Source organism: Montipora capricornis, unplaced genomic scaffold, assembly GCF_036669925.1.
Source record: "Montipora capricornis isolate CH-2021 unplaced genomic scaffold, ASM3666992v2 scaffold_115, whole genome shotgun sequence".
Lineage (NCBI taxonomy): Eukaryota > Metazoa > Cnidaria > Anthozoa > Scleractinia > Acroporidae > Montipora > Montipora capricornis.
The window spans coordinates 26632-51635 of record NW_027179880.1 but is presented as its reverse complement, the minus strand read 5'-3'; the positions used below and the strand labels follow the sequence as shown (position 1 = coordinate 51635).

The following is a 25004-nucleotide window of genomic DNA, read 5'->3' as shown; positions in this document are numbered from 1 at the left end:
CCAAAACCCTAGAAAGGGCCAAGGCGTTGATGACGAGAGCTCTCCCGCCGTAGGACAGGGAGCGTTGCCTCCAAGAAGCCAGCACATTCTCCACGGCATCAATCCTAGGACGCCAGTTCACTTCCTCCAAATTCCCAGGCCCAATAAAGACGCCCAGCACTTTGATCTTGGCCGAGGTCCCAGTCCAGGGTGACAGGGGGGTCAGTCCTGCCAGACCACGAACCGAGCCACAATCCCTTGGATTTGGATCCCTGATTAAGCTTAGCACCAGAACCCCTTTCAAAAAGAGCATAAACTTCAAAAATAGCAGCAATGGCAATATCAGACGTGACAATGAGAGAGGTGTCATCGGCGTACTGCGAGATCGGAGACAGGGCCCGCGGGGGCCCGGGGACAGAAAGACCAATGATACGTGGATTGGCACGAATGTTAACAGCAAGCACTTCAGAAACTAGAACATACAATAATGGAGACAAAGGACAGCCCTGACGCACGCCACGAGACAAAGGAAAAAACCGAGACAGATAACCATTAACAACTACAGAGCTTTGGACAGCAGAATAGAACAGAACAACCCAACGGACAAAAGATGGGCCAAAACCCATCCTCGACAAAGTAGCACACATAAATGACCAATCCACTCTATCAAAGGCCTTTTCCTGGTCTAAGGAGAGAACGGCAACGGGATGTCAGATTCCGTGGCAAAGGCAACCACATCACGCAAAAGAGCAACATTCTCGCCAATAAACCTGCCAGGAACACCGCAGGTCTGATCCTCACTAACAAACCAGATGGATAACTTTGAGAAGGCGCCCAGCAATAAACACGAGAAGCAAGCTTATAGTCGACGTTGAGAAGGGAGATGGGGCGCCAGTTACGAGCGTCCAACCGATCTCCCTTCTTAAAGATTAAGGATATGAGACCCCGCCGTTGAGACAAAGACATAGAACCAGACAGATAACACGAATTCAAGACCTCCACTAAATCAGACCCAAGGACGTCCCAGAATTTCAAGTTAAAACTCCATGGGAGAGGCCATCGGACCCCGGGGCTTTACGACGAGCCATGCCAACAAGGGCACGATGACACTCCTCAAGAGTCAGAAAGCCCTCACAAAGATCAGCTTGGGCAGATGAAAGGACGAGGGACACATTACTGAGAAGAATATCTTGAGCGGCGGAATCCGTAGGACAGGCAGTAAAAAAAGAGAGGAGTAGAAAGTGGCGAACGAAGAACACAGATCAGAAGGTGTTGAAACAATGGACCCATCAGGGTTCCGAAGCGCAGAAACCCACCGGTCAGCAGACCGTTTCTTCTCTAAACGAAAAAAGTACGCCGATGAGACTTCGCCCTCCTCAACCCATCGGACACACGTGACCGTACTTGGGCACCTTGAGCAGCCCTGATGTCATAGGCGGAAAGCTGTTCAAGGGTGGATCGATAAACACCTAAAACAGACAGGCAACCAGCATCAAGCCGTGCCTTGAGGTGTGCCGCCAACTAGCCAACAAATCGCGTGACCAAGATTCTTTCTGCGACCGGCGCACACAGTAAGATACCGTAATGCCCTTCGATCTTTGCTTTACCGGAATCCCACCACTTGGAAAGAGAGGAAAAACAGAGCTTACAGTCCTTCCAATCGGCCCAAAAGTCAGAAATAAGGCGACAGACCAGTACTCCTCCTCCTCCAGGACTGAGGTATTAAGCTTCCAAAGCCCCGGACCAGGAGGAATAACGTCAGGAACAGTAAGAGAGCAGGACACAGCACAATGGTCTGAAAACGGACACGGAAGAATTTCACAAACAGAGACAGAGACGCAACCCAGACATAAGGGCACCCAATTAGATCTATACGGGAGGAGATAGAGCCATCCGCCTTAGTCCAGGTAAAGGCGGAGGAAGACGGATGGAGGTATCTCCAAATATCAATACAACAGACATCGTCAAAAAGACGACCAAGGGCAACAACACTCTCACGCGAGGTATCACCGACCACGGAGCCCACACGGTCAGCAGCGCGATCAAAGACGGTATTAAAATCGCCGGCGAGGAGGGTGGGAACTGAAGGGTCTAATCGGGAAGAGACCCCGTCCAGGAAGGCATCACGATCAGGGTTACGATTGGGAGCATAAATGCAAGCAACCCTGAACACAGCGCCACGCAAAGAAAACTCACATAACAAAAACCGACCACAACTATCAGAGGAAGAGATTTAACAAGGGACAACACTGGACGAAAACAAAAACATACAACCACAAGGACTTATTAGAGCCGGAGACACCACAACGGAAAGACCAGATGACTGGAAACCAGGACTGACACTCACTGAGGGAGATGCAGTGGGCCTCTTGGAGGCACACTACATCAGGAAACAACAGGCAAGGAATGAAGCCACTGTACAAACCCAGCTCGCTTAGACTGGTCTCGCAGACCGTTGACGTTAATTGAGACAACTGACAGAGCCATAATGGAGTACAGTAAAAGAGTAACTATGTACGTGCTTTGCGTTGGGGGAGGGAAAACGACACATCAGGCAAACCTTCGTGCTTCGCAGACTTGACAGTATCAGCTGAAGCACGAGTCTTCGATTTAGTAGAAGAGGGCGCAGCTCCGCTCTTCTTAGCCACCTTTGTAAGAGCCTTCCGGGAAGGAGTAACAGAAGAGCTATCAGAGGAGGTTCTCAACGGAATCACAACCGCGTTTACGAGGAGTGGATACCTCAACCATTTCCACCTCCAAAGGTTCAACAGATTGGGAGGATGGAGGAAACACCCGAAGAAACAAGACTGTCGGTACCACCACTAGCAAACAGTACCCCTTACGACGCACACCTGTATTCTCAGCCACTTTACATAAAGTGCCACCACTTGGTGGTTTTTAACATTTTGTAATTTTTTAACAGAATCTCAGTACTTTTGGCAGATGCCCGTAAATGCTCACGGCGGACAAGGTGCTCCCAGTCTCATGGCCACGAGATATGGTGGTCCGATTACAATCCGTGCCAAGGAAGGAATGCCCAAAGCCAACCTGAAAGCGAGGCGCACACAACGATCGCTCTTGTACAGTGGGCAGCAGCACCAGCATTGCATGGCACTTGCGTTGACGGCAAGAGGACAAATGCACATTGTGCTTGCTCTGACCTCGTTTTCATTTTCCCTTATAACAAAGTTAATTTTCACGGCAAATTACTTGTCTACGACCATACCACAGGGAAAACACCGGTTCTCGTCCGATCACCGAAGTTAAGCCCTGTCGGGCGGGGTTAGTACTTGGATGGGAGACCGCCTGGGAATACCCCGTGTTGTAGGCTTCCCTTTTTCCTTCTGTACACTTGATTATCTCAAAAAATCTCAGTTTCTTTCAATGAAAGAACATTCCAAACCAGGTTTTTTGAACACAACATGCCAACGATATGTCAAAGATGAGACATACGACAAAAACAAAATAGTTCACACGAGAAAGTGGAACTTGTATTCCCAAGGGAGCGCGTGCGCGCGAGATCTTATCAATCCAACGTTTATGACATGAAACGTATCTTTTCGTGTGAGCAAAGAACAGGATACGACAAGTAAAAAATGCATGCACTGTTATGCATTAGATGGAAGTTAACCTAGCCCGGATGATATGTATACAACGAAGGCTACAACACTACAACATTGATCTTGCGAAAACGTGACTTACGTGACGTAGCGCACTTCAAAGTCTTACTGTTCCCTGCTCAACACGGACAGTACGTATTCAAAGGGCCGATAAGACACTATCCTGACCATGAAAGATTTACTTTTTATGATAACAATCCAATTAACTGATAACATAGAGAAACCACAAAGTGTTGGCCACAGAAATGTAACGCCAACTGATCTGGCGGGTCCTCAGTTACTCAATGCAAAACGGGCTCTCCAGAACGCAACATAACACAACGCAAAATAAATCTATCGCGATGGAGCAGTACAAACACACATCCACTTACGTTTTCGAAACGATGCACGAGGATAAGAGCTCGACCCGCTGGCATTTTCTTGTCTCACTCGTCTATCGATGGAAATCGATGCGGCTGAAATAAACACGTCGTCTCCCTCTCTGTACGGCCAAGAATGAGAGAAATGAAATCACAGTTTTTCAGTGCACCAAGTACGGAACATTCACCTACAATTTCAGCAGTGGACTTCACAAATACAACTCACCTTCCTTAGTCCTTACACCGCCACCGCATCTCCTTCCCTGCCCTGCCTGAAACGTTACCAACAAACCTTCCCATTAGCCAACTTTGCCACCGGGGTTTGGTGCGGGGACTAGCGCGAACGCAGGTCCCCACTACCAGAAATTATACGCTCGAGTTACCCACATTTGGGGTAATCGCAAGGGTCAACCCAATCGAAGTGCAATGAAAGAGCCTCACCTTGAGAGGACTGCCTCCCTGATCACAGTGCCTCCCGCGTCAGGTAAGTATGCCTTTTCAGCCTCTCCGGGACCGCAAAACGCAACTTGTCTGCGCATACCATGTGGTAATGGAGGTCACGTGCTCCTCGTCCTGTCGTGTCGTGCTGTCCACTCGCTGCTATGCTACCTAGAAAAGAGAAGAGAATGTGAAGGTTGGTTGCTTGGTCACTTTTTCTGCTTTCACTTGATTATTTCTTCCCCAGAGGGAAGTGGGCCACGCTCGGAGGTAGTGCTATACCGAGGCAACCCGTGGCCGGGACGAGGCAAGCCTCTTTTCCACGGCCCAGTTCCAAAAATCAGTTTAATATATGAGCTGCTCGATGAGCAGCGGTATCAGATATTAAGCTGATAAGAACAGATTACTACACTTGATCTTAGCCAAAAGGCCGAGAAGCGATGCCCGTAAATGGCTCACGGCGGACAAGGTGCTCCCAGTCTCATGGCCACGAGATATGGTGGTCCGTTACAATCCGTGCCAAGGAAGGAATGCCCAAAGCCAACCTGAAAGCGAGGCGCACACAACGATCGCTCTTGTACAGTGGGCAGCAGCACCAGCATTGCATGGCACTTGCGTGACGGCAAGAGGACAAATGCACATTGTGCTTGCTCTGACCTCGTTTTCATTTTCCCTTATAACAAAGTTTAATTTTCACGGCAAATTACTTGTCTACGACCATACCACAGGGAAAACACCGGTTCTCGTCCGATCACCGAAGTTAAGCCCTGTCGGGCGGGGTTTAGTACTTGGATGGGAGACCGCCTGGGAATACCCCGTGTTGTAGGCTTCCCTTTTTCTTCTGTACACTTGATTATCTCAAAAAATCTCAGTTTCTTTCAATGAAAGAAAGACACATTCCAAACCAGGTTTTTTGAACACAACATGCCAACGATATGTCAAAGATGAGACATACGACAAAAACAAAATAGTTCACACGAGAAAGTGGAACTTGTATTCCCAAGGGAGCGCGTGCGCGCGAGATCTTATCAATCCAACGTTTATGACATGAAACGTATCTTTTCGTGTGAGCAAAGAACAGGATACGACAAGTAAAAAATGCATGCACTGTTATGCATTAGATGGAAGTTAACCTAGCCCGGATGATATGTATACAACGAAGGCTACAACACTACAACATTGATCTTGCGAAAACGTGACTTACGTGACGTAGCGCACTTCAAAGTCTTACTGTTCCCTGCTCAACACGGACAGTACGTATTCAAAGGGCCGATAAAGACACTATCCTGAACCATGAAAGATTTACTTTTTATGATAACAATCCAATTAACTGATAACATAGAGAAACCACAAAGTGTTGGCACAGAAATGTAACGCCAACTGATCTGGCGGGTCCTCAGTTACTCAATGCAAACGGGGCTCTCCAGAACGCAACATAACACAACGCAAAAGAAATCTATCGCGATGGAGCAGTACAAACACACATCCACTTACGTTTTCGAAACGATGCACGAGGATAAGAGCTCGACCCGCTGGCATTTTCTTGTCTCACTCGTCTATCGATGGAAATCGATGCGGCTGAAATAAACACGTCGTCTCCCTCTCTGTACGGCCAAGAATGAGAGAAATGAAATCACAGTTTTTCAGTGCACCAAGTACGGACATTCACCTACAATTTCAGCAGTGGACTTCACAAATACAACTCACCTTCCTTAGTCCTTACACCGCCACCGCATCTCCTTCCCTGCCCTGCCTGAAACGTTACCAACAAACTTCCCATTAGCCAACTTTGCCACCGGGGTTTGGTGCGGGACTAAGCGCGAACGCAGGTCCCCACTACCAGAAATTATACGCTCGAGTTACCCACATTTGGGGTAATCGCAAGGGTCAACCCCAATCGAAGTGCAATGAAAGAGCCTCACCTTGAGAGGACTGCCTCCCTGATCACCAAGTGCCTCCCGCGTCAGGTAAGTTTTTTTTATGTTTAAGGCGAATGGCAGCCCCCCGGTAGGGTGAGTGCAATGGCTGCCAGACATTCAGACTCATCCATCAACAACAATGGTTCGCCTCAAACGGGGGTGCACCAGCACGTCAAACGTCACCGGGGAATCGAACCCCGCCCCTACAAACAAAAAAAAAAAACAAAACTAACGAAGAAAAGCATTCACGAGACGCCTCGTCCGACTTACACTCGAGAATGGCATTTCCACATCAAACAAACAAACAAGCAAACCAACAGGACGAAGGACTACAGGACAAAACAAAAACAACCGAACTGTGCAGCGGCGAATGGCAGACCTGACAAGGACGCCAGTCAGAAAGACTCATCCTAACAGGAGTAGGTACGCCGCGAGACAGCAACAGCTTGGGGCGACAATGGGACTAGAACTGGGACAGAGAAAAACGACCATTGCAAACAGAGCCGATAATGCCAGACGCACCCCACTGACGATGAAAATAACGTAGACGACGGGGGGACTTGAAACGCTTAAAAAGGAGAGGTAGATTGAACTTGACACGAGAGCGGACCTTTGCGATGACATCGAGAGCACCGGGCGGCACATTACGGAAACGAAAGTCATTCCGAGCGAGCCAGATAAAATACTTACAGACAACCTAGGATGTACACGAAAACACGAGGAACTCGACGGATCTCAGCCGGGTCAAAAACCAAACAGCACGTGACGGCAAACCAAAGAAGGGGACGAAGACGAAAAAACCAAACAATAGAGACTGTAACCATGAAAGAACACTATGAGCAAGAGGGCAGGAGAAAAACAAGTGAGAAGGACATTCAGAGGCAAGACGGCAAAAAGCAAGAAGGGTCGACCGAGTACCCAAAAACCGACAAGGCGATCGGCAGTGTACAACACGCCATGGCGACCTTTCAGTTGAGATCGATCACTGGGCGGTCAAGATTGAAGAAGAACAATTGGGACCAGGTCGAAGGCCAGTAGAGAGTATAGCCATACAAAGGAAAAAACTTGTCAACACAATGGGGAGTCGGACGATCCTCAGACAGCAAAAACAAATAAACAGAATTTGCAGAGATAGAGGAAACAGCAGCAAACATGATGAGGGGACAAAGACGCAATGACAAGGGAGGAACGACGCCGACGGGAAAAGGAACCACCAACCAAACGCCAAGCAGACAGAAGAGCAGAGTAAAACGGGGGGAGGGACTTGGAGGAAAAGGCCTCAGGACGGGACAGAACAACATCAAGAGCAGGGACACCAAAACGAGAATCACACCAAAAGGAAAAGAAATGGACCCAACTACGCGGAGAAAACAGTGAAACGCCGAACCCACTGGACAAGAAGCGCAGAAACCTTAAGACGAAGATCAATGACAGAAAAACCCACCAGCAGATGTAGGCTGAACAACAACAGCACGAGAAACCAGATCGCGTTTGCCCTTCCAAAAAAACCCAAAAACCAATTTACAAAGCTCGGAAGAAACCCAAGGGGGGACATGAATTAGGGAGGCAATGTACCAAAACCCTAGAAAGGGCCAAGGCGTTGATGACGAGAGCTCTCCCGCCGTAGGACAGGGAGCGTTGCCTCCAAGAAGCCAGCACATTCTCCACGGCATCAATCCTAGGACGCCAGTTCACTTCCTCCAAATTCCCAGGCCCAATAAAGACGCCCAGCACTTTGATCTTGGCCGAGGTCCCAGTCCAGGGTGACAGGGGGGTCAGTCCTGCCAGACCACGAACCGAGCCACAATCCCTTGGATTTGGATCCCTGATTAAGCTTAGCACCAGAACCCCTTTCAAAAAGAGCATAAACTTCAAAAATAGCAGCAATGGCAATATCAGACGTGACAATGAGAGAGGTGTCATCGGCGTACTGCGAGATCGGAGACAGGGCCCGCGGGGGCCCGGGGACAGAAAGACCAATGATACGTGGATTGGCACGAATGTTAACAGCAAGCACTTCAGAAACTAGAACATACAATAATGGAGACAAAGGACAGCCCTGACGCACGCCACGAGACAAAGGAAAAAACCGAGACAGATAACCATTAACAACTACAGAGCTTTGGACAGCAGAATAGAACAGAACAACCCAACGGACAAAAGATGGGCCAAAACCCATCCTCGACAAAGTAGCACACATAAATGACCAATCCACTCTATCAAAGGCCTTTTCCTGGTCTAAGGAGAGAACGGCAACGGGATGTCAGATTCCGTGGCAAAGGCAACCACATCACGCAAAAGAGCAACATTCTCGCCAATAAACCTGCCAGGAACACCGCAGGTCTGATCCTCACTAACAAACCAGATGGATAACTTTGAGAAGGCGCCCAGCAATAAACACGAGAAGCAAGCTTATAGTCGACGTTGAGAAGGGAGATGGGGCGCCAGTTACGAGCGTCCAACCGATCTCCCTTCTTAAAGATTAAGGATATGAGACCCCGCCGTTGAGACAAAGACATAGAACCAGACAGATAACACGAATTCAAGACCTCCACTAAATCAGACCCAAGGACGTCCCAGAATTTCAAGTTAAAACTCCATGGGAGAGGCCATCGGACCCCGGGGCTTTACGACGAGCCATGCCAACAAGGGCACGATGACACTCCTCAAGAGTCAGAAAGCCCTCACAAAGATCAGCTTGGGCAGATGAAAGGACGAGGGACACATTACTGAGAAGAATATCTTGAGCGGCGGAATCCGTAGGACAGGCAGTAAAAAAAGAGAGGAGTAGAAAGTGGCGAACGAAGAACACAGATCAGAAGGTGTTGAAACAATGGACCCATCAGGGTTCCGAAGCGCAGAAACCCACCGGTCAGCAGACCGTTTCTTCTCTAAACGAAAAAAGTACGCCGATGAGACTTCGCCCTCCTCAACCCATCGGACACACGTGACCGTACTTGGGCACCTTGAGCAGCCCTGATGTCATAGGCGGAAAGCTGTTCAAGGGTGGATCGATAAACACCTAAAACAGACAGGCAACCAGCATCAAGCCGTGCCTTGAGGTGTGCCGCCAACTAGCCAACAAATCGCGTGACCAAGATTCTTTCTGCGACCGGCGCACACAGTAAGATACCGTAATGCCCTTCGATCTTTGCTTTACCGGAATCCCACCACTTGGAAAGAGAGGAAAAACAGAGCTTACAGTCCTTCCAATCGGCCCAAAAGTCAGAAATAAGGCGACAGACCAGTACTCCTCCTCCTCCAGGACTGAGGTATTAAGCTTCCAAAGCCCCGGACCAGGAGGAATAACGTCAGGAACAGTAAGAGAGCAGGACACAGCACAATGGTCTGAAAACGGACACGGAAGAATTTCACAAACAGAGACAGAGACGCAACCCAGACATAAGGGCACCCAATTAGATCTATACGGGAGGAGATAGAGCCATCCGCCTTAGTCCAGGTAAAGGCGGAGGAAGACGGATGGAGGTATCTCCAAATATCAATACAACAGACATCGTCAAAAAGACGACCAAGGGCAACAACACTCTCACGCGAGGTATCACCGACCACGGAGCCCACACGGTCAGCAGCGCGATCAAAGACGGTATTAAAATCGCCGGCGAGGAGGGTGGGAACTGAAGGGTCTAATCGGGAAGAGACCCCGTCCAGGAAGGCATCACGATCAGGGTTACGATTGGGAGCATAAATGCAAGCAACCCTGAACACAGCGCCACGCAAAGAAAACTCACATAACAAAAACCGACCACAACTATCAGAGGAAGAGATTTAACAAGGGACAACACTGGACGAAAACAAAAACATACAACCACAAGGACTTATTAGAGCCGGAGACACCACAACGGAAAGACCAGATGACTGGAAACCAGGACTGACACTCACTGAGGGAGATGCAGTGGGCCTCTTGGAGGCACACTACATCAGGAAACAACAGGCAAGGAATGAAGCCACTGTACAAACCCAGCTCGCTTAGACTGGTCTCGCAGACCGTTGACGTTAATTGAGACAACTGACAGAGCCATAATGGAGTACAGTAAAAGAGTAACTATGTACGTGCTTTGCGTTGGGGGAGGGAAAACGACACATCAGGCAAACCTTCGTGCTTCGCAGACTTGACAGTATCAGCTGAAGCACGAGTCTTCGATTTAGTAGAAGAGGGCGCAGCTCCGCTCTTCTTAGCCACCTTTGTAAGAGCCTTCCGGGAAGGAGTAACAGAAGAGCTATCAGAGGAGGTTCTCAACGGAATCACAACCGCGTTTACGAGGAGTGGATACCTCAACCATTTCCACCTCCAAAGGTTCAACAGATTGGGAGGATGGAGGAAACACCCGAAGAAACAAGACTGTCGGTACCACCACTAGCAAACAGTACCCCTTACGACGCACACCTGTATTCTCAGCCACTTTACATAAAGTGCCACCACTTGGTGGTTTTTAACATTTTGTAATTTTTTAACAGAATCTCAGTACTTTTGGCAGATGCCCGTAAATGCTCACGGCGGACAAGGTGCTCCCAGTCTCATGGCCACGAGATATGGTGGTCCGATTACAATCCGTGCCAAGGAAGGAATGCCCAAAGCCAACCTGAAAGCGAGGCGCACACAACGATCGCTCTTGTACAGTGGGCAGCAGCACCAGCATTGCATGGCACTTGCGTTGACGGCAAGAGGACAAATGCACATTGTGCTTGCTCTGACCTCGTTTTCATTTTCCCTTATAACAAAGTTAATTTTCACGGCAAATTACTTGTCTACGACCATACCACAGGGAAAACACCGGTTCTCGTCCGATCACCGAAGTTAAGCCCTGTCGGGCGGGGTTAGTACTTGGATGGGAGACCGCCTGGGAATACCCCGTGTTGTAGGCTTCCCTTTTTCCTTCTGTACACTTGATTATCTCAAAAAATCTCAGTTTCTTTCAATGAAAGAACATTCCAAACCAGGTTTTTTGAACACAACATGCCAACGATATGTCAAAGATGAGACATACGACAAAAACAAAATAGTTCACACGAGAAAGTGGAACTTGTATTCCCAAGGGAGCGCGTGCGCGCGAGACCTTATCAATCCAACGTTTATGACATGAAACGTATCTTTTCGTGTGAGCAAAGAACAGGATACGACAAGTAAAAAATGCATGCACTGTTATGCATTAGATGGAAGTTAACCTAGCCCGGATGATATGTATACAACGAAGGCTACAACACTACAACATTGATCTTGCGAAAACGTGACTTACGTGACGTAGCGCACTTCAAAGTCTTACTGTTCCCTGCTCAACACGGACAGTACGTATTCAAAGGGCCGATAAGACACTATCCTGACCATGAAAGATTTACTTTTTATGATAACAATCCAATTAACTGATAACATAGAGAAACCACAAAGTGTTGGCCACAGAAATGTAACGCCAACTGATCTGGCGGGTCCTCAGTTACTCAATGCAAAACGGGCTCTCCAGAACGCAACATAACACAACGCAAAAGAAATCTATCGCGATGGAGCAGTACAAACACACATCCACTTACGTTTTCGAAACGATGCACGAGGATAAGAGCTCGACCCGCTGGCATTTTCTTGTCTCACTCGTCTATCGATGGAAATCGATGCGGCTGAAATAAACACGTCGTCTCCCTCTCTGTACGGCCAAGAATGAGAGAAATGAAATCACAGTTTTTCAGTGCACCAAGTACGGAACATTCACCTACAATTTCAGCAGTGGACTTCACAAATACAACTCACCTTCCTTAGTCCTTACACCGCCACCGCATCTCCTTCCCTGCCCTGCCTGAAACGTTACCAACAAACCTTCCCATTAGCCAACTTTGCCACCGGGGTTTGGTGCGGGGACTAGCGCGAACGCAGGTCCCCACTACCAGAAATTATACGCTCGAGTTACCCACATTTGGGGTAATCGCAAGGGTCAACCCAATCGAAGTGCAATGAAAGAGCCTCACCTTGAGAGGACTGCCTCCCTGATCACAGTGCCTCCCGCGTCAGGTAAGTATGCCTTTTCAGCCTCTCCGGGACCGCAAAACGCAACTTGTCTGCGCATACCATGTGGTAATGGAGGTCACGTGCTCCTCGTCCTGTCGTGTCGTGCTGTCCACTCGCTGCTATGCTACCTAGAAAAGAGAAGAGAATGTGAAGGTTGGTTGCTTGGTCACTTTTTCTGCTTTCACTTGATTATTTCTTCCCCAGAGGGAAGTGGGCCACGCTCGGAGGTAGTGCTATACCGAGGCAACCCGTGGCCGGGACGAGGCAAGCCTCTTTTCCACGGCCCAGTTCCAAAAATCAGTTTAATATATGAGCTGCTCGATGAGCAGCGGTATCAGATATTAAGCTGATAAGAACAGATTACTACACTTGATCTTAGCCAAAAGGCCGAGAAGCGATGCCCGTAAATGGCTCACGGCGGACAAGGTGCTCCCAGTCTCATGGCCACGAGATATGGTGGTCCGTTACAATCCGTGCCAAGGAAGGAATGCCCAAAGCCAACCTGAAAGCGAGGCGCACACAACGATCGCTCTTGTACAGTGGGCAGCAGCACCAGCATTGCATGGCACTTGCGTGACGGCAAGAGGACAAATGCACATTGTGCTTGCTCTGACCTCGTTTTCATTTTCCCTTATAACAAAGTTTAATTTTCACGGCAAATTACTTGTCTACGACCATACCACAGGGAAAACACCGGTTCTCGTCCGATCACCGAAGTTAAGCCCTGTCGGGCGGGGTTTAGTACTTGGATGGGAGACCGCCTGGGAATACCCCGTGTTGTAGGCTTCCCTTTTTCTTCTGTACACTTGATTATCTCAAAAAATCTCAGTTTCTTTCAATGAAAGAAAGACACATTCCAAACCAGGTTTTTTGAACACAACATGCCAACGATATGTCAAAGATGAGACATACGACAAAAACAAAATAGTTCACACGAGAAAGTGGAACTTGTATTCCCAAGGGAGCGCGTGCGCGCGAGATCTTATCAATCCAACGTTTATGACATGAAACGTATCTTTTCGTGTGAGCAAAGAACAGGATACGACAAGTAAAAAATGCATGCACTGTTATGCATTAGATGGAAGTTAACCTAGCCCGGATGATATGTATACAACGAAGGCTACAACACTACAACATTGATCTTGCGAAAACGTGACTTACGTGACGTAGCGCACTTCAAAGTCTTACTGTTCCCTGCTCAACACGGACAGTACGTATTCAAAGGGCCGATAAAGACACTATCCTGAACCATGAAAGATTTACTTTTTATGATAACAATCCAATTAACTGATAACATAGAGAAACCACAAAGTGTTGGCACAGAAATGTAACGCCAACTGATCTGGCGGGTCCTCAGTTACTCAATGCAAACGGGGCTCTCCAGAACGCAACATAACACAACGCAAAAGAAATCTATCGCGATGGAGCAGTACAAACACACATCCACTTACGTTTTCGAAACGATGCACGAGGATAAGAGCTCGACCCGCTGGCATTTTCTTGTCTCACTCGTCTATCGATGGAAATCGATGCGGCTGAAATAAACACGTCGTCTCCCTCTCTGTACGGCCAAGAATGAGAGAAATGAAATCACAGTTTTTCAGTGCACCAAGTACGGACATTCACCTACAATTTCAGCAGTGGACTTCACAAATACAACTCACCTTCCTTAGTCCTTACACCGCCACCGCATCTCCTTCCCTGCCCTGCCTGAAACGTTACCAACAAACTTCCCATTAGCCAACTTTGCCACCGGGGTTTGGTGCGGGACTAAGCGCGAACGCAGGTCCCCACTACCAGAAATTATACGCTCGAGTTACCCACATTTGGGGTAATCGCAAGGGTCAACCCCAATCGAAGTGCAATGAAAGAGCCTCACCTTGAGAGGACTGCCTCCCTGATCACCAAGTGCCTCCCGCGTCAGGTAAGTTTTTTTTATGTTTAAGGCGAATGGCAGCCCCCCGGTAGGGTGAGTGCAATGGCTGCCAGACATTCAGACTCATCCATCAACAACAATGGTTCGCCTCAAACGGGGGTGCACCAGCACGTCAAACGTCACCGGGGAATCGAACCCCGCCCCTACAAACAAAAAAAAAAAACAAAACTAACGAAGAAAAGCATTCACGAGACGCCTCGTCCGACTTACACTCGAGAATGGCATTTCCACATCAAACAAACAAACAAGCAAACCAACAGGACGAAGGACTACAGGACAAAACAAAAACAACCGAACTGTGCAGCGGCGAATGGCAGACCTGACAAGGACGCCAGTCAGAAAGACTCATCCTAACAGGAGTAGGTACGCCGCGAGACAGCAACAGCTTGGGGCGACAATGGGACTAGAACTGGGACAGAGAAAAACGACCATTGCAAACAGAGCCGATAATGCCAGACGCACCCCACTGACGATGAAAATAACGTAGACGACGGGGGGACTTGAAACGCTTAAAAAGGAGAGGTAGATTGAACTTGACACGAGAGCGGACCTTTGCGATGACATCGAGAGCACCGGGCGGCACATTACGGAAACGAAAGTCATTCCGAGCGAGCCAGATAAAATACTTACAGACAACCTAGGATGTACACGAAAACACGAGGAACTCGACGGATCTCAGCCGGGTCAAAAACCAAACAGCACGTGACGGCAAACCAAAGAAGGGGACGAAGACGAAAAAACCAAACAATAGAGACTGTAACCATGAAAGAACACTATGAGCAAGAGGGCAGGAGAAAAACAAGTGAGAAGGACATTCAGAGGCAAGACGGCAAAAAGCAAGAAGGGTCGACCGAGTACCCAAAAACCGACAAGGCGATCGGCAGTGTACAACACGCCATGGCGACCTTTCAGTTGAGATCGATCACTGGGCGGTCAAGATTGAAGAAGAACAATTGGGACCAGGTCGAAGGCCAGTAGAGAGTATAGCCATACAAAGGAAAAAACTTGTCAACACAATGGGGAGTCGGACGATCCTCAGACAGCAAAAACAAATAAACAGAATTTGCAGAGATAGAGGAAACAGCAGCAAACATGATGAGGGGACAAAGACGCAATGACAAGGGAGGAACGACGCCGACGGGAAAAGGAACCACCAACCAAACGCCAAGCAGACAGAAGAGCAGAGTAAAACGGGGGGAGGGACTTGGAGGAAAAGGCCTCAGGACGGGACAGAACAACATCAAGAGCAGGGACACCAAAACGAGAATCACACCAAAAGGAAAAGAAATGGACCCAACTACGCGGAGAAAACAGTGAAACGCCGAACCCACTGGACAAGAAGCGCAGAAACCTTAAGACGAAGATCAATGACAGAAAAACCCACCAGCAGATGTAGGCTGAACAACAACAGCACGAGAAACCAGATCGCGTTTGCCCTTCCAAAAAAACCCAAAAACCAATTTACAAAGCTCGGAAGAAACCCAAGGGGGGACATGAATTAGGGAGGCAATGTACCAAAACCCTAGAAAGGGCCAAGGCGTTGATGACGAGAGCTCTCCCGCCGTAGGACAGGGAGCGTTGCCTCCAAGAAGCCAGCACATTCTCCACGGCATCAATCCTAGGACGCCAGTTCACTTCCTCCAAATTCCCAGGCCCAATAAAGACGCCCAGCACTTTGATCTTGGCCGAGGTCCCAGTCCAGGGTGACAGGGGGGTCAGTCCTGCCAGACCACGAACCGAGCCACAATCCCTTGGATTTGGATCCCTGATTAAGCTTAGCACCAGAACCCCTTTCAAAAAGAGCATAAACTTCAAAAATAGCAGCAATGGCAATATCAGACGTGACAATGAGAGAGGTGTCATCGGCGTACTGCGAGATCGGAGACAGGGCCCGCGGGGGCCCGGGGACAGAAAGACCAATGATACGTGGATTGGCACGAATGTTAACAGCAAGCACTTCAGAAACTAGAACATACAATAATGGAGACAAAGGACAGCCCTGACGCACGCCACGAGACAAAGGAAAAAACCGAGACAGATAACCATTAACAACTACAGAGCTTTGGACAGCAGAATAGAACAGAACAACCCAACGGACAAAAGATGGGCCAAAACCCATCCTCGACAAAGTAGCACACATAAATGACCAATCCACTCTATCAAAGGCCTTTTCCTGGTCTAAGGAGAGAACGGCAACGGGATGTCAGATTCCGTGGCAAAGGCAACCACATCACGCAAAAGAGCAACATTCTCGCCAATAAACCTGCCAGGAACACCGCAGGTCTGATCCTCACTAACAAACCAGATGGATAACTTTGAGAAGGCGCCCAGCAATAAACACGAGAAGCAAGCTTATAGTCGACGTTGAGAAGGGAGATGGGGCGCCAGTTACGAGCGTCCAACCGATCTCCCTTCTTAAAGATTAAGGATATGAGACCCCGCCGTTGAGACAAAGACATAGAACCAGACAGATAACACGAATTCAAGACCTCCACTAAATCAGACCCAAGGACGTCCCAGAATTTCAAGTTAAAACTCCATGGGAGAGGCCATCGGACCCCGGGGCTTTACGACGAGCCATGCCAACAAGGGCACGATGACACTCCTCAAGAGTCAGAAAGCCCTCACAAAGATCAGCTTGGGCAGATGAAAGGACGAGGGACACATTACTGAGAAGAATATCTTGAGCGGCGGAATCCGTAGGACAGGCAGTAAAAAAAGAGAGGAGTAGAAAGTGGCGAACGAAGAACACAGATCAGAAGGTGTTGAAACAATGGACCCATCAGGGTTCCGAAGCGCAGAAACCCACCGGTCAGCAGACCGTTTCTTCTCTAAACGAAAAAAGTACGCCGATGAGACTTCGCCCTCCTCAACCCATCGGACACACGTGACCGTACTTGGGCACCTTGAGCAGCCCTGATGTCATAGGCGGAAAGCTGTTCAAGGGTGGATCGATAAACACCTAAAACAGACAGGCAACCAGCATCAAGCCGTGCCTTGAGGTGTGCCGCCAACTAGCCAACAAATCGCGTGACCAAGATTCTTTCTGCGACCGGCGCACACAGTAAGATACCGTAATGCCCTTCGATCTTTGCTTTACCGGAATCCCACCACTTGGAAAGAGAGGAAAAACAGAGCTTACAGTCCTTCCAATCGGCCCAAAAGTCAGAAATAAGGCGACAGACCAGTACTCCTCCTCCTCCAGGACTGAGGTATTAAGCTTCCAAAGCCCCGGACCAGGAGGAATAACGTCAGGAACAGTAAGAGAGCAGGACACAGCACAATGGTCTGAAAACGGACACGGAAGAATTTCACAAACAGAGACAGAGACGCAACCCAGACATAAGGGCACCCAATTAGATCTATACGGGAGGAGATAGAGCCATCCGCCTTAGTCCAGGTAAAGGCGGAGGAAGACGGATGGAGGTATCTCCAAATATCAATACAACAGACATCGTCAAAAAGACGACCAAGGGCAACAACACTCTCACGCGAGGTATCACCGACCACGGAGCCCACACGGTCAGCAGCGCGATCAAAGACGGTATTAAAATCGCCGGCGAGGAGGGTGGGAACTGAAGGGTCTAATCGGGAAGAGACCCCGTCCAGGAAGGCATCACGATCAGGGTTACGATTGGGAGCATAAATGCAAGCAACCCTGAACACAGCGCCACGCAAAGAAAACTCACATAACAAAAACCGACCACAACTATCAGAGGAAGAGATTTAACAAGGGACAACACTGGACGAAAACAAAAACATACAACCACAAGGACTTATTAGAGCCGGAGACACCACAACGGAAAGACCAGATGACTGGAAACCAGGACTGACACTCACTGAGGGAGATGCAGTGGGCCTCTTGGAGGCACACTACATCAGGAAACAACAGGCAAGGAATGAAGCCACTGTACAAACCCAGCTCGCTTAGACTGGTCTCGCAGACCGTTGACGTTAATTGAGACAACTGACAGAGCCATAATGGAGTACAGTAAAAGAGTAACTATGTACGTGCTTTGCGTTGGGGGAGGGAAAACGACACATCAGGCAAACCTTCGTGCTTCGCAGACTTGACAGTATCAGCTGAAGCACGAGTCTTCGATTTAGTAGAAGAGGGCGCAGCTCCGCTCTTCTTAGCCACCTTTGTAAGAGCCTTCCGGGAAGGAGTAACAGAAGAGCTATCAGAGGAGGTTCTCAACGGAATCACAACCGCGTTTACGAGGAGTGGATACCTCAACCATTTCCACCTCCAAAGGTTCAACAGATTGGGAGGATGGAGGAAACACCCGAAGAAACAAGACTGTCGGTACCACCACTAGCAAACAGTACCCCTTACGACGCACACCTGTATTCTCAGCCACTTTACATAAAGTGCCACCACTTGGTGGTTTTTAACATTTTGTAATTTTTTAACAGAATCTCAGTACTTTTGGCAGATGCCCGTAAATGCTCACGGCGGACAAGGTGCTCCCAGTCTCATGGCCACGAGATATGGTGGTCCGATTACAATCCGTGCCAAGGAAGGAATGCCCAAAGCCAACCTGAAAGCGAGGCGCACACAACGATCGCTCTTGTACAGTGGGCAGCAGCACCAGCATTGCATGGCACTTGCGTTGACGGCAAGAGGACAAATGCACATTGTGCTTGCTCTGACCTCGTTTTCATTTTCCCTTATAACAAAGTTAATTTTCACGGCAAATTACTTGTCTACGACCATACCACAGGGAAAACACCGGTTCTCGTCCGATCACCGAAGTTAAGCCCTGTCGGGCGGGGTTAGTACTTGGATGGGAGACCGCCTGGGAATACCCCGTGTTGTAGGCTTCCCTTTTTCCTTCTGTACACTTGATTATCTCAAAAAATCTCAGTTTCTTTCAATGAAAGAACATTCCAAACCAGGTTTTTTGAACACAACATGCCAACGATATGTCAAAGATGAGACATACGACAAAAACAAAATAGTTCACACGAGAAAGTGGAACTTGTATTCCCAAGGGAGCGCGTGCGCGCGAGATCTTATCAATCCAACGTTTATGACATGAAACGTATCTTTTCGTGTGAGCAAAGAACAGGATACGACAAGTAAAAAATGCATGCACTGTTATGCATTAGATGGAAGTTAACCTAGCCCGGATGATATGTATACAACGAAGGCTACAACACTACAACATTGATCTTGCGAAAACGTGACTTACGTGACGTAGCGCACTTCAAAGTCTTACTGTTCCCTGCTCAACACGGACAGTACGTATTCAAAGGGCCGATAAGACACTATCCTGACCATGAAAGATTTACTTTTTATGATAACAATCCAATTAACTGATAACATAGAGAAACCACAAAGTGTTGGCCACAGAAATGTAACGCCAACTGATCTGGCGGGTCCTCAGTTACTCAATGCAAAACGGGCTCTCCAGAACGCAACATAACACAACGCAAAATAAATCTATCGCGATGGAGCAGTACAAACACACATCCACTTACGTTTTCGAAACGATGCACGAGGATAAGAGCTCGACCCGCTGGCATTTTCTTGTCTCACTCGTCTATCGATGGAAATCGATGCGGCTGAAATAAACACGTCGTCTCCCTCTCTGTACGGCCAAGAATGAGAGAAATGAAATCACAGTTTTTCAGTGCACCAAGTACGGAACATTCACCTACAATTTCAGCAGTGGACTTCACAAATACAACTCACCTTCCTTAGTCCTTACACCGCCACCGCATCTCCTTCCCTGCCCTGCCTGAAACGTTACCAACAAACCTTCCCATTAGCCAACTTTGCCACCGGGGTTTGGTGCGGGGACTAGCGCGAACGCAGGTCCCCACTACCAGAAATTATACGCTCGAGTTACCCACATTTGGGGTAATCGCAAGGGTCAACCCAATCGAAGTGCAATGAAAGAGCCTCACCTTGAGAGGACTGCCTCCCTGATCACAGTGCCTCCCGCGTCAGGTAAGTATGCCTTTTCAGCCTCTCCGGGACCGCAAAACGCAACTTGTCTGCGCATACCATGTGGTAATGGAGGTCACGTGCTCCTCGTCCTGTCGTGTCGTGCTGTCCACTCGCTGCTATGCTACCTAGAAAAGAGAAGAGAATGTGAAGGTTGGTTGCTTGGTCACTTTTTCTGCTTTCACTTGATTATTTCTTCCCCAGAGGGAAGTGGGCCACGCTCGGAGGTAGTGCTATACCGAGGCAACCCGTGGCCGGGACGAGGCAAGCCTCTTTTCCACGGCCCAGTTCCAAAAATCAGTTTAATATATGAGCTGCTCGATGAGCAGCGGTATCAGATATTAAGCTGATAAGAACAGATTACTACACTTGATCTTAGCCAAAAGGCCGAGAAGCGATGCCCGTAAATGGCTCACGGCGGACAAGGTGCTCCCAGTCTCATGGCCACGAGATATGGTGGTCCGTTACAATCCGTGCCAAGGAAGGAATGCCCAAAGCCAACCTGAAAGCGAGGCGCACACAACGATCGCTCTTGTACAGTGGGCAGCAGCACCAGCATTGCATGGCACTTGCGTGACGGCAAGAGGACAAATGCACATTGTGCTTGCTCTGACCTCGTTTTCATTTTCCCTTATAACAAAGTTTAATTTTCACGGCAAATTACTTGTCTACGACCATACCACAGGGAAAACACCGGTTCTCGTCCGATCACCGAAGTTAAGCCCTGTCGGGCGGGGTTTAGTACTTGGATGGGAGACCGCCTGGGAATACCCCGTGTTGTAGGCTTCCCTTTTTCTTCTGTACACTTGATTATCTCAAAAAATCTCAGTTTCTTTCAATGAAAGAAAGACACATTCCAAACCAGGTTTTTTGAACACAACATGCCAACGATATGTCAAAGATGAGACATACGACAAAAACAAAATAGTTCACACGAGAAAGTGGAACTTGTATTCCCAAGGGAGCGCGTGCGCGCGAGATCTTATCAATCCAACGTTTATGACATGAAACGTATCTTTTCGTGTGAGCAAAGAACAGGATACGACAAGTAAAAAATGCATGCACTGTTATGCATTAGATGGAAGTTAACCTAGCCCGGATGATATGTATACAACGAAGGCTACAACACTACAACATTGATCTTGCGAAAACGTGACTTACGTGACGTAGCGCACTTCAAAGTCTTACTGTTCCCTGCTCAACACGGACAGTACGTATTCAAAGGGCCGATAAAGACACTATCCTGAACCATGAAAGATTTACTTTTTATGATAACAATCCAATTAACTGATAACATAGAGAAACCACAAAGTGTTGGCACAGAAATGTAACGCCAACTGATCTGGCGGGTCCTCAGTTACTCAATGCAAACGGGGCTCTCCAGAACGCAACATAACACAACGCAAAAGAAATCTATCGCGATGGAGCAGTACAAACACACATCCACTTACGTTTTCGAAACGATGCACGAGGATAAGAGCTCGACCCGCTGGCATTTTCTTGTCTCACTCGTCTATCGATGGAAATCGATGCGGCTGAAATAAACACGTCGTCTCCCTCTCTGTACGGCCAAGAATGAGAGAAATGAAATCACAGTTTTTCAGTGCACCAAGTACGGACATTCACCTACAATTTCAGCAGTGGACTTCACAAATACAACTCACCTTCCTTAGTCCTTACACCGCCACCGCATCTCCTTCCCTGCCCTGCCTGAAACGTTACCAACAAACTTCCCATTAGCCAACTTTGCCACCGGGGTTTGGTGCGGGACTAAGCGCGAACGCAGGTCCCCACTACCAGAAATTATACGCTCGAGTTACCCACATTTGGGGTAATCGCAAGGGTCAACCCCAATCGAAGTGCAATGAAAGAGCCTCACCTTGAGAGGACTGCCTCCCTGATCACCAAGTGCCTCCCGCGTCAGGTAAGTTTTTTTTATGTTTAAGGCGAATGGCAGCCCCCCGGTAGGGTGAGTGCAATGGCTGCCAGACATTCAGACTCATCCATCAACAACAATGGTTCGCCTCAAACGGGGGTGCACCAGCACGTCAAACGTCACCGGGGAATCGAACCCCGCCCCTACAAACAAAAAAAAAAAACAAAACTAACGAAGAAAAGCATTCACGAGACGCCTCGTCCGACTTACACTCGAGAATGGCATTTCCACATCAAACAAACAAACAAGCAAACCAACAGGACGAAGGACTACAGGACAAAACAAAAACAACCGAACTGTGCAGCGGCGAATGGCAGACCTGACAAGGACGCCAGTCAGAAAGACTCATCCTAACAGGAGTAGGTACGCCGCGAGACAGCAACAGCTTGGGGCGACAATGGGACTAGAACTGGGACAGAGAAAAACGACCATTGCAAACAGAGCCGATAATGCCAGACGCACCCCACTGACGATGAAAATAACGTAGACGACGGGGGGACTTGAAACGCTTAAAAAGGAGAGGTAGATTGAACTTGACACGAGAGCGGACCTTTGCGATGACATCGAGAGCACCGGGCGGCACATTACGGAAACGAAAGTCATTCCGAGCGAGCCAGATAAAATACTTACAGACAACCTAGGATGTACACGAAAACACGAGGAACTCGACGGATCTCAGCCGGGTCAAAAACCAAACAGCACGTGACGGCAAACCAAAGAAGGGGACGAAGACGAAAAAACCAAACAATAGAGACTGTAACCATGAAAGAACACTATGAGCAAGAGGGCAGGAGAAAAACAAGTGAGAAGGACATTCAGAGGCAAGACGGCAAAAAGCAAGAAGGGTCGACCGAGTACCCAAAAACCGACAAGGCGATCGGCAGTGTACAACACGCCATGGCGACCTTTCAGTTGAGATCGATCACTGGGCGGTCAAGATTGAAGAAGAACAATTGGGACCAGGTCGAAGGCCAGTAGAGAGTATAGCCATACAAAGGAAAAAACTTGTCAACACAATGGGGAGTCGGACGATCCTCAGACAGCAAAAACAAATAAACAGAATTTGCAGAGATAGAGGAAACAGCAGCAAACATGATGAGGGGACAAAGACGCAATGACAAGGGAGGAACGACGCCGACGGGAAAAGGAACCACCAACCAAACGCCAAGCAGACAGAAGAGCAGAGTAAAACGGGGGGAGGGACTTGGAGGAAAAGGCCTCAGGACGGGACAGAACAACATCAAGAGCAGGGACACCAAAACGAGAATCACACCAAAAGGAAAAGAAATGGACCCAACTACGCGGAGAAAACAGTGAAACGCCGAACCCACTGGACAAGAAGCGCAGAAACCTTAAGACGAAGATCAATGACAGAAAAACCCACCAGCAGATGTAGGCTGAACAACAACAGCACGAGAAACCAGATCGCGTTTGCCCTTCCAAAAAAACCCAAAAACCAATTTACAAAGCTCGGAAGAAACCCAAGGGGGGACATGAATTAGGGAGGCAATGTACCAAAACCCTAGAAAGGGCCAAGGCGTTGATGACGAGAGCTCTCCCGCCGTAGGACAGGGAGCGTTGCCTCCAAGAAGCCAGCACATTCTCCACGGCATCAATCCTAGGACGCCAGTTCACTTCCTCCAAATTCCCAGGCCCAATAAAGACGCCCAGCACTTTGATCTTGGCCGAGGTCCCAGTCCAGGGTGACAGGGGGGTCAGTCCTGCCAGACCACGAACCGAGCCACAATCCCTTGGATTTGGATCCCTGATTAAGCTTAGCACCAGAACCCCTTTCAAAAAGAGCATAAACTTCAAAAATAGCAGCAATGGCAATATCAGACGTGACAATGAGAGAGGTGTCATCGGCGTACTGCGAGATCGGAGACAGGGCCCGCGGGGGCCCGGGGACAGAAAGACCAATGATACGTGGATTGGCACGAATGTTAACAGCAAGCACTTCAGAAACTAGAACATACAATAATGGAGACAAAGGACAGCCCTGACGCACGCCACGAGACAAAGGAAAAAACCGAGACAGATAACCATTAACAACTACAGAGCTTTGGACAGCAGAATAGAACAGAACAACCCAACGGACAAAAGATGGGCCAAAACCCATCCTCGACAAAGTAGCACACATAAATGACCAATCCACTCTATCAAAGGCCTTTTCCTGGTCTAAGGAGAGAACGGCAACGGGATGTCAGATTCCGTGGCAAAGGCAACCACATCACGCAAAAGAGCAACATTCTCGCCAATAAACCTGCCAGGAACACCGCAGGTCTGATCCTCACTAACAAACCAGATGGATAACTTTGAGAAGGCGCCCAGCAATAAACACGAGAAGCAAGCTTATAGTCGACGTTGAGAAGGGAGATGGGGCGCCAGTTACGAGCGTCCAACCGATCTCCCTTCTTAAAGATTAAGGATATGAGACCCCGCCGTTGAGACAAAGACATAGAACCAGACAGATAACACGAATTCAAGACCTCCACTAAATCAGACCCAAGGACGTCCCAGAATTTCAAGTTAAAACTCCATGGGAGAGGCCATCGGACCCCGGGGCTTTACGACGAGCCATGCCAACAAGGGCACGATGACACTCCTCAAGAGTCAGAAAGCCCTCACAAAGATCAGCTTGGGCAGATGAAAGGACGAGGGACACATTACTGAGAAGAATATCTTGAGCGGCGGAATCCGTAGGACAGGCAGTAAAAAAAGAGAGGAGTAGAAAGTGGCGAACGAAGAACACAGATCAGAAGGTGTTGAAACAATGGACCCATCAGGGTTCCGAAGCGCAGAAACCCACCGGTCAGCAGACCGTTTCTTCTCTAAACGAAAAAAGTACGCC

The 25004-nt window shown here is 48.6% G+C and overlaps 15 non-coding genes across 15 annotated transcripts; 6 read left to right on the top strand and 9 right to left on the bottom strand.

Annotated features, from left to right (window-relative positions):
- Positions 1 to 3191: 3191 nt before the first annotated feature.
- LOC138034287 (5S ribosomal RNA) lies at positions 3192 to 3310 on the top strand. The gene has a single exon (XR_011128830.1). It is a non-coding gene; the product is annotated as a 5S ribosomal RNA (ribosomal RNA).
- A 976-nt stretch (positions 3311 to 4286) lies between these two features.
- LOC138034369 (U1 spliceosomal RNA) lies at positions 4287 to 4450 on the bottom strand. The gene has a single exon (XR_011128906.1). It is a non-coding gene; the product is annotated as a U1 spliceosomal RNA (small nuclear RNA).
- Positions 4451 to 4644: 194 nt separating this feature from the next.
- Positions 4645 to 4838, bottom strand: LOC138034318 (U2 spliceosomal RNA). Its single transcript, XR_011128859.1, has one exon. It is a non-coding gene; the product is annotated as a U2 spliceosomal RNA (small nuclear RNA).
- Positions 4839 to 5105: 267 nt separating this feature from the next.
- LOC138034345 (5S ribosomal RNA) lies at positions 5106 to 5225 on the top strand. Its single transcript, XR_011128883.1, has one exon. It is a non-coding gene; the product is annotated as a 5S ribosomal RNA (ribosomal RNA).
- A 978-nt stretch (positions 5226 to 6203) lies between these two features.
- On the bottom strand, positions 6204 to 6371 carry LOC138034294 (U1 spliceosomal RNA). The gene has a single exon (XR_011128837.1). It is a non-coding gene; the product is annotated as a U1 spliceosomal RNA (small nuclear RNA).
- Positions 6372 to 11080: 4709 nt separating this feature from the next.
- On the top strand, positions 11081 to 11199 carry LOC138034371 (5S ribosomal RNA). The gene has a single exon (XR_011128908.1). It is a non-coding gene; the product is annotated as a 5S ribosomal RNA (ribosomal RNA).
- Positions 11200 to 12175: 976 nt separating this feature from the next.
- Positions 12176 to 12339, bottom strand: LOC138034368 (U1 spliceosomal RNA). The gene has a single exon (XR_011128905.1). It is a non-coding gene; the product is annotated as a U1 spliceosomal RNA (small nuclear RNA).
- Positions 12340 to 12533: 194 nt separating this feature from the next.
- LOC138034317 (U2 spliceosomal RNA) lies at positions 12534 to 12727 on the bottom strand. Its single transcript, XR_011128858.1, has one exon. It is a non-coding gene; the product is annotated as a U2 spliceosomal RNA (small nuclear RNA).
- A 267-nt stretch (positions 12728 to 12994) lies between these two features.
- On the top strand, positions 12995 to 13114 carry LOC138034344 (5S ribosomal RNA). The gene has a single exon (XR_011128882.1). It is a non-coding gene; the product is annotated as a 5S ribosomal RNA (ribosomal RNA).
- Positions 13115 to 14092: 978 nt separating this feature from the next.
- On the bottom strand, positions 14093 to 14260 carry LOC138034293 (U1 spliceosomal RNA). The gene has a single exon (XR_011128836.1). It is a non-coding gene; the product is annotated as a U1 spliceosomal RNA (small nuclear RNA).
- Positions 14261 to 18969: 4709 nt separating this feature from the next.
- On the top strand, positions 18970 to 19088 carry LOC138034360 (5S ribosomal RNA). The gene has a single exon (XR_011128897.1). It is a non-coding gene; the product is annotated as a 5S ribosomal RNA (ribosomal RNA).
- A 976-nt stretch (positions 19089 to 20064) lies between these two features.
- Positions 20065 to 20228, bottom strand: LOC138034367 (U1 spliceosomal RNA). The gene has a single exon (XR_011128904.1). It is a non-coding gene; the product is annotated as a U1 spliceosomal RNA (small nuclear RNA).
- A 194-nt stretch (positions 20229 to 20422) lies between these two features.
- On the bottom strand, positions 20423 to 20616 carry LOC138034316 (U2 spliceosomal RNA). Its single transcript, XR_011128857.1, has one exon. It is a non-coding gene; the product is annotated as a U2 spliceosomal RNA (small nuclear RNA).
- A 267-nt stretch (positions 20617 to 20883) lies between these two features.
- On the top strand, positions 20884 to 21003 carry LOC138034343 (5S ribosomal RNA). Its single transcript, XR_011128881.1, has one exon. It is a non-coding gene; the product is annotated as a 5S ribosomal RNA (ribosomal RNA).
- Positions 21004 to 21981: 978 nt separating this feature from the next.
- On the bottom strand, positions 21982 to 22149 carry LOC138034292 (U1 spliceosomal RNA). Its single transcript, XR_011128835.1, has one exon. It is a non-coding gene; the product is annotated as a U1 spliceosomal RNA (small nuclear RNA).
- Between the last annotated feature and the right edge of the window lie 2855 nt (positions 22150 to 25004).